The following is a 12,983-nucleotide window of genomic DNA, read 5'->3' on the forward strand; positions in this document are numbered from 1 at the left end:
TCCAGATTCTTACATTTTACAGGTAAATATCTGTAAAGCATTGGACATGTTTTTTTACTTACATATAGCAATAAATATGGGAAAGCTTTACACTGAAAGTAAATTCAGATACAGGACCTTATATAATTAAACATTTTAAATCACTTTGATTAATCACAAAAATGTATTAAAAGATATGGTTTCAGATATTTTGCACAGAAAATGTCTTCTAGTCAAACTCTAGTTTCTCTCTATCTGGTACATGTATAATTCATGAATCTTTAAACATTATGGGATCATAGAAAGCTAAGCTGACATTTTTACTTTCACTTAGCGTACTGAATAATTGGTACACTCCAAGCATTTTAAATACTAAAGTAATAATTGCTTTGAATTCATCTTGTGATGTCATAGCAGCTGACGATTGACATAATAAATTTCAAGAATATGAAAGCACAAAAAGAATGTTAGAAATATTTTTAATACATAACAATTAAATGATCTATAACTAGAAGCAGATTCTGATGTTATCTTTAATGAAATGCCTCTTAAATGTATGATGTATTGCTATTGGTTTTCCACTTCTGTGCAAGACAATTCATTAAAATTTTTATTTTCCTCAAACTCAGAAACAAATGTGTAGACAAAAATATAAAATCTATTTAATATCTTGAATAAAAGTAATGTCCAGAGATGGATATCAAAAATTTGACCTACAGTAAAGGACACTTTCAGGAACTGTGTTATGTTCTCCTCCTCAGGTGTTGCCTTGAAGCCAGTCACAACCAAGTAACAAACCACTACAGCTTGTACCAACTGTAGCTTAACATAGAATTTGACTGTAAACTAGATCGGACCCCAGCTGGCAGCTGATTTTTTAGAAGATGCTGGAGGACCTGTAGACCCCAGAAATCAATGCATGGTGCAGATCCTGGTCCCACAGTTCAGACATGTCCACATGGCCATGAAGCCTTCCTTGAAGACTTAGATCCCTCCCAACCTATGCAATTTTCCAAAATAAAAGCCCATGATTTGGTGTACTGCCATCACGTACTGCCTACTTGCCTAAGGAAGACTTCCTCTGCTTAGTGTAACTTCAACAGATTGAATATATATTCTATATTGCACAGAAAGAGATGACATCCATCAAGACAAAAAACCAAAAGTCTTTGCCTTTGGTGTTTCCTAAATAATGTGGGAAATGCCCTTGTCAGTTGAAAGAAAATCAGCAAAATAGGAATTGAGGGCAAAGGTAGTTTTTTGGTTTAATTATCCTTCAAGATATCATATTTTTATTTATATCACACACATTTCAGTATAAAGTTAGTGACTACAGAAATTAGCACAGGGACTGTTTATGAAATTATATATTTCTATAACATCTATTCTTATTATTTAATCTTCATCTCCTTTAATAATAACAAAATAACAAATGTTGCATTAATGCTCTCCTTGCCAAGACGCAGTTTTCATACAATCATAGAATGGTTCAGGTTGGAAGGGACCTTAAAGATCATCTAGTTCCAGCCCCCTTGTCACCTTCCACTAGACCAGGTTGCTCAAATCTCTGTTCAGCTCCAGGGATGGGACATTCACAGCTTCTCTCGGCAACTTGTTCCAGTGTCTCACTATCCTCACAGTCAAGAATTTCTTCCTAATATCTAATCTAAATCAACCCTCTTTCAGTTTAAAACCATTCCCCTTTATCCTTGCAAAAAATCCCTCTACAAATTTCTCATAGGCCCTCTTTAGGTACTGAAAGACTGTTATAAGGTCTCCCCAGAGCCTTCTTTTCTCCAGGCTGAACAACTTCAGCTCTCTCAGCCTGTCTTCACAAGAAAGGTGAAAGTCAGCCTTCAGCCCTCTGAGCATCTTTGTGGTCTCCTCTGGACTTGTGCAAGCCGTTCCACAGCCCTTTTCTGTTGTACCCAGAGCTGAACACAGAACTGCAGGTGGGGTCTCATGAGAGCAGAGTAGAGGAGAGAATCACCTCCCTCTACCTGCTGGTCACGCTCCTTTCGATGCAGCCCAGCGCGCGGCAGGCGTTCTGGACTGCAAGATCACACGGCCAGGTCATGTTGAGCTTCTCATCAATCGATATACCTAAGTCCTTCTCCTCAGGGCTGCTCTAAATTCATTCTCCACCCAGCTTGTAGCTAATCAGAAGCAGTGAATAATTCCATGTTTTGCTTTACTTGTGTGCTGGCTTTTGGTTTACCTACTAAACTATTGTTATCTCAACCCATGAGTTTTCTCACTTTTCTGATTTTCTCCCCACAGCTGAGGAGAGTGAGCAACTGGCTAAGCAGTGCTTCATTGCAGAAAGGAGTTAAACCACAACACCCAGAAATCATGCTGCCCTCCATAGGCAATGAGATATGTACTGCATATCAACACACTGGGCTGGGAGGAAAGAAAGTCTCAGAAGTATTCTCTTTCACCTCCTAACTTAGGTAACTTCTTGATCTTTCTATTGACAGTTAATGTCTCTTCTCTGGCTTTTGTGGATTTGTACACTAGAGAAGGAGTTCCATACGGTTACAAAGTAAATGGTGAAATATCTAGGACTGCAATATCAAAAACCTTTTAATAGAATGTAAGCAGCATACCACTGATGGTGCATAAGTAGCAATGGTGGAAGCTGATCAGATTTAATAACTGTTTCAAGATAAGCCTGTGTGAGCCACAGAGCACCTGTTAATGTGAAATTTTATATACATTGTATTAGCACCAACCATTTGCAAGGAATACTGGCACATTATTGCTTTGGACTCTGATAATGGACAGCGTTCTCTTGGAAAATAGTACGTACCATCTCAGAGGAATTATTCTTTTCTTATTAATTTCTAGTATATGTAGGGATGAAACTGAATCAATCAGTTAAGCTTTAGGAATTGTATTACAGTAAGTAATGTAATTGATGATTATGACATGTTCACAGCCTAGATTTTAAGTCAGAAAAACTAAAGTTGGTATTCATCATAGCAAATTCTACCTGTTAAAGTGTGAGATGTGTCTCCAAACCAGCTGTCTAACACCCTTTGCAGTCAGTGGGAGAAAGAAACCTTCACAGAACAATTCAATGTATTCCTAGGACAAGTAGGATACATCTTGCTAGAGATTCCTCTACATGTATTTATACACTCAGGACAAACCAAGACAACTAGCTTCTGCAGAACAGGTTTTTCTTTTCATCTGTTTCAAGAGCACATGCAAATGCATTGCATGCTTCTACTTTCACTTATTAAAATATGGAATTGACCCTAATGTTGTTGTTTAACTTGTTGCCCAGATATGGAGAAGTTAGATATGAAAAGAGAGGCATTCAATGTTTGAAAAAATTAATTAGTGTCCATGTTCACAACAAATACTTGCCCAAAGATCAGATGTATATCTTACTGCAAAAGCTCCATTAATGTGGTGCACAGGCTCAAGATTTAGAATTTAGTAGCTGTAGTAGTGAAAGGTAAAGATGAAAGGACAGTTGAATGAGGCATGGTAAACAGTCATGCACACACAGAGACTTAAAGGAAGTAAATCTAAGCTTATTTTGCTGAAGGTATTTTTTCAGAGGTATCTGGTTGGTTGACATCTTGAATAATTGTTTACACAGTGTCCATAAAACACAAGAATATGAAAGTATAATCTTTTCATGGAAATTCCTTAAAATACCAATGAAATTAAAAGTATAATACTGAAATGTATTTTCAAAAATCTTTTAGTCCACTTAAAAGGGTTGTGCTGAGCATATCTCTTTATATACAGTGATCCAGCATTTAAAGGTTGATTTGCTCCACATTTCTCTATAGCTTGCTAATGAACAAGATAGGAAGTAGATCTGGGAAATACATACCCAGTACACAAGTGCCAAACAGTGATCAGGACAGAAGCATGATTAAGCTGCAGTCCTACATGAGTCATGGTAGTGACAAAAACTCCCATGATAACAGTCTATAAACAAGACAAGTTCTCTACTGCAGAAGTGCTTTTATATTTTCTAAAACGAATGAACAAAGATTTTCATATGGATAATTGCCATAAAGATGACTGGAGTTTATGTAAAATAAATTACTCAAAAATTCCTGTCACTTTGTCAGATAAGAGGCAATATGAAAATTGAATTAATCATGAAGTTAATTCTATCATGGAATTTAAAAATAAAAGTACTGACTTATTTTTAATGTCTAATTGTTTTGCTGACTGATTTAATTGCTAAGGAATTCAGAGATCAGCAAGATGGCTTCTGCAGAAGCAACAGTGTGCCATCTCGTTAAATACAACTGTGAATTGTTTTTCCCTGAATTTCACTTGTAGCTAAAATGACTCATGACATTAGTTTTCTGCATTGCCATCAGTATATTCATTCTTTCTATAACTTAGGAAATTAAAGTCTTGATTGAAAAGAGCATATTTGTTTCCCATCATCACTGATGCCTGAAACCATAGAAATATAAAAATATTGATGAAAATCCTCTATTACTACAGAGCCAAAAGGGCAACAATCCATCTTTGCTTCATTATTTTAAAAACACAAAACTACATTAAAAATATTTGCAAATGTAAAATGTATAATACAATTAAGAAGTTTGAACTTTATATAATTGTTCCCAAATTATTATATCATATTTAGGAGACATGTCTCTTTACAAACTAATGGCAAATGAGAATGACTTCCTCCTGATTGTTCAATTCTGTAATTCTTTCAAGTATTTCAGTTATTTTCATTTTAAAGATATTTTTACCATCTGTCAACAGTTTCAGAATCCTAGAAGGTGCATCATTATGTCAACATTAGATACATGAAAATTCTGATTTATAGACCCCAAAAGTTATTGGTCTCTATGCCTTTCAATTTAAAAAAAGAGAACTAAAACTTTGACATGTTTTCCAAAATATTTACTTTAATATTTTAGCTGCATATTAGCCTGTTGAAATAATGTAATTCGTTAAGGGTGAATGCAAAGGCACTTCTCATGGATGAATATTGTATCTCTCTCAGTAAAAAGGTTTTTTTTTTTATGATACAATCTTAGAATAGTCTGATCTGGTGAGTGATTAGATTTATAGCATAATGCATTCTGCTGAAGGGTAAATTATTGATGACATTATCCTTAGTCATAAATGTAAATCTTTTCCAAAAATACGTCCCAGCAAAACTGAAAAAGGGGATGAATTTTCAATTTTACTTTTTACTGCTCATATACTTTCAAATTATTTTCCAACAAACAAATTACTGAAGGCAAATTCTGCCACTTCATCTGAAAAAATATGTACTTTCCAGAAAACAGTAACATTAGTGAAGGCTTGAAACATGAAAAAAGTCTGGATACAGACTAAGGAATTTTAAAGGTAAAATCATGTATTATTAAATTCCACGGATCTTGCTTCCACTGTTAAGTATGAATTTGTTATGTGCCATTTCATGCTGCATTTTTCAAAGTTTCTTCTTGAAATTCATAGGATATGTTACATACACTCCTAACTTACCTGTATCAAGAAAACATGTGTTTTCATTTTGCAGACATTCTAGGATAGGTCCCAGAGACACCTGCTGAATACCAATTTGGTTGTGAATTTCCAAATAAATTTAATTTTAATTCAACATGTAAATAATTACATTAATTAATTTCTGAAAGCAAAAACTTTAATATATATAGAAACAGTTCAATGCAATTTAAAATAGCAAACTGTGTAATCTCTCAGCTGGATTGTACATTCAAAGATGGTAGAAATGTACTTTTAGAGTAGAAATACATGAAGTTTTGCTAGTACCCATTTAAAGTATTGTGCTTGGTTTTCATGTGCTTTCTTATGAGAAGATGGCTGTTTTGTACTTTTCTATCTCCCATTCACAATTTGCATGAGAAAAACACCACAAAGATTACAATAATCATTAGATTTAAAAACAATATTTAATTACTTTACTTGTCTTTTGGAGTCAGCATGATCAGTGATTCTGCCTACTGCCCCATGGGTTGGACACCCATTATTTTGCTACTTTGTGAAAAATGAGATGCCCAGGTAGCAACCTTACTCCAGTGTCAGTTATTTGAAGTTTTGCTGTAAAATAGTGAGAGCTGGCACCAATGCAGTATAAACACAGCATGAGATTTTATGAGAGCTGAATCTTGATGGCAGAAGATATACAAGTCGTGGAAGATGTCCTGAAAGACTGAATGTTTTTCTGTGTTTTTTTCCCAAATGCAGAATAAAATCCTAAAGCATTTGTTTCTAAAATCTCAGCTATAAACTCTCCCTTCCCTACAATCCTGTCAGCTCTGGGGCAACAGAATCTCTCAGGTCAGCCTTGCCGTTAACTACAACACTTACATTTCTCCTCTGTTTTATGGTAGTAGAAAGGAACAGATGATTTATTTTCAGTGTGCTGCTCAACTCTGTACAAGGAACTCAGTAAGTGAATTTATTTTTTAACTGACAGGATTGCCAGCAATAGCACTGCTCACAGTAGTATTAACTACATCTATGAACCCCAGCACTACTCTTGGCTCAGCCACAGTTATATGTTCTTCAATTTTTCTTTCTGATATTTCAGGCTTTTTTTTTTCACAACATGTTGAGTAATGTGCAAGATAAACCGGCATGTGTGACGAGACCAGTGCAGCATGCATGGGTGAATTAGTTACATTATCAGTATGAATGACAGAAAAGTTTTCTGACCCATAACATATGTTTGGGTGAGAAGAGAGAGATGTAAGAGAAAGCAGTAATGACAGGATACTGTTATTCTGTCTTAAAACAGATGTTTCTTTTAATAAAACAAGAACAGTAATAACAACGCTAAAAAGTTTTCAGCATTCAGTATTCTCTTCTTAAAAAAAAAAAAAAAGAAGTTGGTTTCTTAGGGAAATCAAAAAAAATTAAGGGAGGAATCTCTTCTCCATTCACAGACAGAGCAATTTAAATTTCACCTCCCTTACCGTAGGTGGTATTTACTTGCTTAAATCTGCCCAGCACTGACTGAAGAATCCATACTACAGTATTTATATCAGAAGTCTCTCTTTCCACTAAAATATCTTCAAACACAAAATAAAAACATATAAAACCAGAAACAGCAAAAACAAACAGAACTCAGAAAATTATATGGTGGATACAGTAAGGATGCCACTAAGAAGTTCTGTGAATATACAGATGGTCTTTAACATGCAGTTGTGTAAAATCATATTCCCTAAGAGGAAATAGACAAGAAATGGCCTTCTTGTCTATGGAAATCACTCTTTAAAAGGTTCTTTCAGGCAAGTCTGTAAATGCTGACTGCAGTATTAACTTCATTTTACAGCCTAGACATAAGAGCTGGAAGTGTTGATCCCAAGCAGCTGAGAATGGCAATGCCATTTGTTAAACATCAAGCTGGCACCTTTGTGCTTCTCTCTTCCTGTCTTGTGGATTTGCAGGAAGGTTTACATAAACAGTCAAGAAACCATTTCATTATCATTCCTCAAACATCTCTGTAAAACAGCCTTTTTGCAACAATGCCTTGCCATAGGCACAATGGCAATCGAGCTCCCATTCTGCAGGGCTGCCTGGGCTGCAGAGCTGCTGATGGCGGGTGCACAGCACAGGGCCACAGCACCCTCCCTCTGCACATGAGATAGGTTGTACCCCACAGCAGAATCTCTGTTTGCAGAGGGAGGGCAGAGGGGATGGCTTGGATGGAAAGGTAGGTGCCTCTGTTTGAGGTGCAACACCTTGCTCCCCAACCCTCCCTCTGTTCCTCTGCTCTGCCCATCCATGTGCTTCTGCTTTTGTTTTCTGCTTGAGTCGCTTGGGATGGGCTTTTCTCTTCAGGGTTATACATGCTTAGACCTCAGCTACTGTTCTGCATTCTGATACTAATGGGTATAACAAACAGGCGTCCTTTTGGCTTTGCTACTGCCATGAGATGGGACATCTCCAAAAGCAGCACCCTGTGCTCTCTGGAAGCCCGTTCACTTCTCCAGCACTGGAGCTTCTGCTCATCGCACTGGTGGAGCCATGGCCATGGCACCAAGGTAGGCAGAGGCTGCATGTGAAGCAAGGCATTACAAATGATAAGGAGGGTGATCTTCACTGGGGGCAGAGGATATCATTGGGCATTTCTTGAAGTCCCTTGTTACTGGCAGAGATTTGCAGAGTCTGCATGGGATTCCTGACATTTCCTCATTTCTTCCCACCAGGTTTGGGGTTTAAGTAAATAAATAAACTCTAAATAGCAGAGGGAAAGGCCAGGAGAATGTTCCAGCTGTCATAACACAAATTGAGAATGCTTTTGACTTCAGCTATGTTCCATTTACATTAATAAATGAAAATACAAAGACATATTTGTGCAAAAAATAGTAAAGAGCTGCTCTGTCAGAAAATTATTTTCATAACTTATTGTTTATACTATATTCTTTCTTTACCTAATTTACAATATAATCTCAGCAGAATGTTTCCTGTAAAGTTTTTTTTTATATTATTATTTTTGTGTCAGAAACAAGAGGAAAAAAGGAGGTACATAGCTGTCATCAGGTATTATTCCATTGCCTCCTAGCCTTATTGAACAGCAATGCAGTCTATTCACATGTTAATTATTTATACTGAAAAAAATCATTATGTACAAACAAGAACTTTCGAATAAAGTAGGCCAAAAAATGTTATCTATGTTTTGGCATCAATTTAACTGGACTAATTTTTAGATATAAAAATATGTCTATAGCTCTAATATGAAGAGTGCAAACAAACTTCAGCTGATAGATCTAAATGATGGACCAGGTCTGATTCTGACACAGCAGGCTAAAATCAGCTTCAGCTGATTTTTTACTGATTCAGTTCAGTAAAGTAGCTTTTCAATTAACTGGACAATAAATTCAATCATACACATGCACCAAAGTTACGGGTTTTTTTATATTTGGTTCAGTTCAATACTCTCATGTTTTTTTTAGTGTGAGTCATGTTGTTTGTATGTGTGTGTGCTAGTACATCAAAGATTTTAAAATTAGACTTTTTGGAGACAAGAAGACACCTGAAAGGCTTTTGAGAAATGGTCCATTACCTGGGTATTCCCATTGAAAACATCAGCTATGAAACAGCAGCTTACTATTTGAATTGTTCTTGTCAGAATTCAGCAATGAAAAAGTGGAGACTTAATTAATCCACTTCACATCCCAGATCTGTTTGTGAGTTTGAGATCTGCAATACAGATTTTCTGTGTCTTAACCATTCCTGTGGGCTCCCATGTGAACAAGAGTTCACCCTCTGTTTTTGTTTCAGGCACAGTGATAAACAACATGCGGTTTGGGTAACCTGCCATTTGCAGTCTTGATCAAAGTGGAACCCAGTTCTTCCTCTGGAGGCATAATGCTTATCTATATTAAGGTATGTTTCCTGGAAAAGAATAGCTTGCATGGGCCAAATATATTTAATGTTCACTGCATAAAATATACAGTAACTATCCTCTCTAAAAAAGATGAAAAAAAAAAAAAAAATTACCCTAAACTGAAAGCCCTCCTCATTTTAAAATAACACTGAGCTAGTTTACATAGAGACTTTACAATCACATTATTTTTCAATAACTTATTTTCATTGATTGGTCTAACAGTTTGACATGTTATTTATGGGCTACTGTGATGAATCACATCCGTTTCCAAGGTAAAGTAAGCAAATTCTCTGTTTATAGGATTAAAGTTGAAGGTCAAACTTTGATTATATTTTCTATTCTACTACAGCAATATAAAGCAAGGCCTTTAGACTTCAGAATTGGCAACCAATCATATGAGATGCTTTTATATTTTAAAATTGACCACTAATCTTGAGTAAATCACAATTAACATCCAAGAGGCAGGAAACCTAGCACATGACTGCAACAGACTCTAAAAGAAATTTATTTTGTGTTGTAAATATGAATTTATTTTTTTTTACCTTGCAGTGGAATTTATTTATTTTTACTCTGTTTTAAGAAAAGAATGTATGTCTGCCAGAGTGTGAGAGCTGGGAAAACACTAACCTTCAATGCTTATGGTGTCATGTGGTATTTATCTAACTCACTGGCCCACTGCTGTTGAACTTCTACCAGTGTATATTTATCAGTAAGCCATTGGCAGGTGCAAGTGAAATTTGCTGCGTCCATAAATGTAATGTATAAACAACATTTACCCCCCCCTTTTTAGCAACACATTATTAAAGCCTGAGTTGGGATTTCAGAGCTGCTGAAACACTGGCAACCTTAAATTGTAAAGGATGTTGTTGTGCAATGTTAAAAAAGTAACTACCCGAATGCCCTCCACTCCAACCACACAATGGCCAGCACGCTCACATAGGCAAAGGGAGGGGGAGGAGACGGGGGAACCATTTGTGTTAAAAGATAAATGTGCGCGATAAGAATCTTATCCAAAATATCCCCACTAAATTATTTAACAAAGGAAGCATGAAAGGAAAGACTGTGAAGTGTGTGATTTCAGCTAGCCGTGGAAAGGTTGCTTAGGAGGCTTCTTGTGATGCAACACAAGTATTGTTGTATTTAGATTAGAAGTACTGACCTTGCTTCATCACCCAGCTTTATAAACCTGTCTACTGTGCATGCTTTTTTTGCCTTGGAAGGATTTATGTCAAATCATTTGTTATCACAGACATTGTTATGCCGAGATGGCAAATCCTCGCTTGCAACTGCAGCCATCTTTTTATGTCAGGATTAGGGAATATTTTTGGAGCATCCAAGGAAAAAGGCAGGATACTTCCCTCATACTAGAACTCTTCTTTAGAGAGATCTGAATCATGCTTGAAGATTTTTACACAGGGAGGATTTGCTGTGGGCAGACTCTGCTTTACAGGCATGGGAGACAGAAGAAGCACCCAATCAATCACACAGGAGCATTCCCTGTCCCCAGGACTTTCTGGTGCTGGGTATGTCCAGGGTCCTGTTCTGGAGCTAAAAGGAAAAGGCTGAGGTAAAGAAGAAGTGTTTAGTGTGGAAAGACAGAACATAGGCCATACTGTGGCCCCATGAGGAAGTAAATGGTGCTAGAAATGAGTGAGGATGCGTGAACTTTGACATCTGTAGCTATTATTTACATAAATCTAGGTATCTCCCTAGTCCCAGTTCTGGAAACCATACTTTCTCTTTTTGTGACACACATTCTGATGGGTTAAAAGGAGTGAATCAGCCAGGAAGAATGAGATACCTGCTGCGTGTTATATCTTTAGCTGTATCAAGGTATGGACGAGGAAGAGCTGTAACATGCTAGGGAAGTCTGGCAGAGCTGACTGCCTTCAGGACATCTAGACTGGGGGTACAGCTGTCACACAGTCCCATAGAGATGGCTAGTGACACAGATTTCATAGCTCTCGAGCCCCAGACTGCGCCTTTGAACTCAGCTCTGAGCAAAAAGGGGGTACATTCCATGAAAAAGCCTCAAGAATTAAACTCTGCAGCAGTTTCTCAGAGACACAATTTGTGCTATTGACCACACATACTAATTGCTGCATCCTTCAAAGCAAATGACCTGGCTGGAATGGCAAGTTCACCATAAAGACAGAAGGAAGATTATATCTGTTTCCTTGCCCGCGTCTTTGCTGTCTTTGACAGGGGCGAAGTAACACCTTGCAGTGAAGCCAAAAGTGAATTTTGTGGTAAGGGTGCAGCTGGACCCGACACAGCTCATGCCAGCCACCCCGTGGATGTCTCCTGATGTCAGATACATGATGAGTTTAGCAAGGCTTGACCCAGAGTTTGTGCAGAAAAAAAGTGGAGCCCCTGCTCTCTTTTATTCTCAGGCAGAGATAGGGAGTGTCAGCCTTGTCCTTACTGAAATTGAATTTTGCATTCTCTTCAGCAGCTCACTCTTTATCTCTGAGTTACAGCACACATACCAATTAAATAATTCCACCTTTGATTTAGCACACAAAAACATTTCTCTTGTAAAGTAGATCTTCAACTTCAAAGTTTGGTGCAATTAAAACTAAATACTGATAATTAGGAACCCAGTGCCTCAGTTATTACTCAAATGAATTCTGTTTTATGACTTAGAGCTACTCACAAGAGCAAGAATTTTCAAGGCTGGTCTCCATATTCATTAAGAACAAGGCTGCTTTTTTCCGCAAGGTTCCAAACAGTGGATTGATCGCAACAGAACCCTCACGCAGCATAAAGGTGAGCAAACAGATAATGATTTACAGGATTAGAATCCTCCCAAGCACATTGCTTGCACTTCACTGATTTCTGCTAACAAGGATTAAACTGTGCACAGTTTTCTTGTGTGCTGTGACTTTTGACAACAATAAAACGTTCCCTATTGCCATACGACATAAGTCCAGATGTGCTATTTTGGTTTGAGATGGTTAAACTTTTTTTTGTTACTATGGAAATTATCTACTGAATGGTTTACTTACTGCCCCAAAGCTGTCATCGCGTACTGTTTAATTTATATAGCCAGTCCAAATCTCTGTGGAAAAAAAAGTCACCAATATTTCTCACAACTTCCTTTGATTTATTTTTCAGTGTCAGCCAAGACATAGCATTTATTATGATTCACCTTAGCATGATGACATTTCATTTTTCTTACTGAAGAAGATGTTCCTGAAAAAGGAGATCAGAATCTCCTTAGCCTTCTGGGTATCACAAAATAAATGAGGGGGTCTGGTTTTCCTCAGTGCCTCAATAGGAAAAAGTGTTTATGTTTCAGGACCAAGCCCCCACAGAATATTTACAAAATTTGTTGCGAGGTGTTGAGCCATAAATCTGAAGTTTGAAACCTACATCAAATAGAAATGAAGACCTATAAAACACAGTGTAAAACAAAAAGTCAGAAGAAAAAAATGTAAATATTTTCAGGAATTATTGAAATCCTTAAGTGTCTTCCCCATAAATAACATATAAAATTCATTTTATCAAATGGAGTTTGGTGCTAACATTTTAAATATTATATATGAATTAAATATTTTTATTGCAGTGTGCTAAAATAAAAGTCAAACATTCTAGGGTTGCTACAGTTAGCCAACCAAAGCCCATTACACTCTTCCCTGAACAAGCA

Source organism: Pezoporus wallicus, unplaced genomic scaffold (genome assembly GCF_028554395.1).
Source record: "Pezoporus wallicus isolate ANWC-B61680 ecotype Strahan unplaced genomic scaffold, APGP_CSIRO_Pwel_v1 contig_2997, whole genome shotgun sequence".
NCBI classification, from domain to species: domain Eukaryota; kingdom Metazoa; phylum Chordata; class Aves; order Psittaciformes; family Psittacidae; genus Pezoporus; species Pezoporus wallicus.